This window comes from Nematolebias whitei, chromosome 9, assembly GCF_014905685.2.
Source record: "Nematolebias whitei isolate Nwh7 chromosome 9, NemWhi1, whole genome shotgun sequence".
NCBI classification, from domain to species: domain Eukaryota; kingdom Metazoa; phylum Chordata; class Actinopteri; order Cyprinodontiformes; family Rivulidae; genus Nematolebias; species Nematolebias whitei.
The window spans coordinates 51,899,929-51,901,637 of record NC_056506.1 but is presented as its reverse complement, the minus strand read 5'-3'; the positions used below and the strand labels follow the sequence as shown (position 1 = coordinate 51,901,637).

The 1,709-nt window shown below is 38.7% G+C and overlaps 1 protein-coding gene across 1 annotated transcript in view; it reads left to right on the top strand.

Annotated features, from left to right (window-relative positions):
- Positions 1-1,709, top strand: part of bfsp2 (beaded filament structural protein 2, phakinin) — a 14,635-nt gene that overhangs the window by 9,468 nt on the left and 3,458 nt on the right. The window lies entirely within an intron of this gene.

Here is a 1,709-nt window from a genome sequence, read left to right as displayed (position 1 = left end):
ACTGTAACACGACAACACAACTGTAACACAACTAAACACAACTGTAACAACTACAACACAACTGTAACATGGTAACAAAACTGTAACATGACAACACAACTGTAACACAACTAAACACAACTGTAAAAACTATAACAAAACTGTAACACGACAACACAACTGTAACACAATTAAACACAACTGTAACAACTACAACACAACTGTAACACGACAACACAACTGTAACACAACACCACACAACTACAACACAACTGTAATACGACAACACAACTGTAACAACTACAACACAACTGTAACATGACAACACAACTGTAACACAACACACAACTGTAACACAACACACAACTGTAACACAACTACACTCAGCTACAACACAACTGTAAAACATCTACAACACAAATGTAACACAACTAAACACAACTGTAACAACTACAACACAACTGTAACACGACAACACAACTGTAACACAACACACAACTGTAACACAACTAAACACAACTGTAACAACTACAACACAACTGTAACATGGCAACACAACTGTAACACAACAACACACAACTGTAACACAACTACACACAACTACAACACAACTGTAACATGGCAGCAAAACTGTAACACGACAACACAACTGTAACACAACTAAACACAACTGTAAAAACTACAACACAACTGTAACACGACAACACAACTGTAACACAACACACAACTGTAACACAACTAAACACAACTGTAACAACTACAACACAACTGTAACATGGCAACACAACTGTAACACAACAACTCACAACTGTAATACAACTACACACAACTACAACACAACTGCAACACAACTACACACAACTGTAACATAACTACAACACAACTAACACAACTACACAACTACACAACTACAACACAACTGCAACACAACTACAACACAACTACACACAACTGTAACACAACTACAACACAACTAACACAACTACACAACTACACAACTACAACACAACTGCAACACAACTACACAAAACTGTAACACAACTACAACACAAGTAACACAACTACACAACTACACAACTACAACACAACTGCAACACAACTACACACATTCATTCATTCATTCAACCTTTATTTCTACAGGTAAATCCCATTGAGCCTCGAGGACTCATTTACAAGAGAGACCTGATTTACAGTGGACAGTTCTAAAAAGGCATACAGATTTTTTTTTTTAACAAATAGGATGGCTAAACAAAGAAAAGCAACATCAAAACAGCTAGATTCTAAGACGAATGTATAAAACTAAAAACAGGAACATGTCTGCATTGGTCCCTGCCAGGAGTCCAACAGATTCTTAAAGACACTTAGAGAGGTCAAAGGTCGAGAGCTTCAGATCTTTTTACAAGATATTCCAGGAAACAGGAGCGGAGTAGGAGAAGGTCCTTTTGTCTAGTTCAGTCCTCACTGAGGGAACACTGCAGGTAATGATGTCCTGAGAGCGCACGCTGTAGCTGCACTCACACAGAGACATGTAGGAGGAGATGTATGAAGGCAGCAGACCAGGAAGTGATTTAAAGATGAAAATGTACCAGTGAGAGAGTCTGCGTGAAGTTAATGGTGACCAGTTAACCAGTGGATACTGGGTGCAGTGGTGGGTACGATAGTTACAGCCAGTTATGAATCTTAGTGCACCATGATAGACAGCATCCAACATCTGCAGCATCCAACATCTG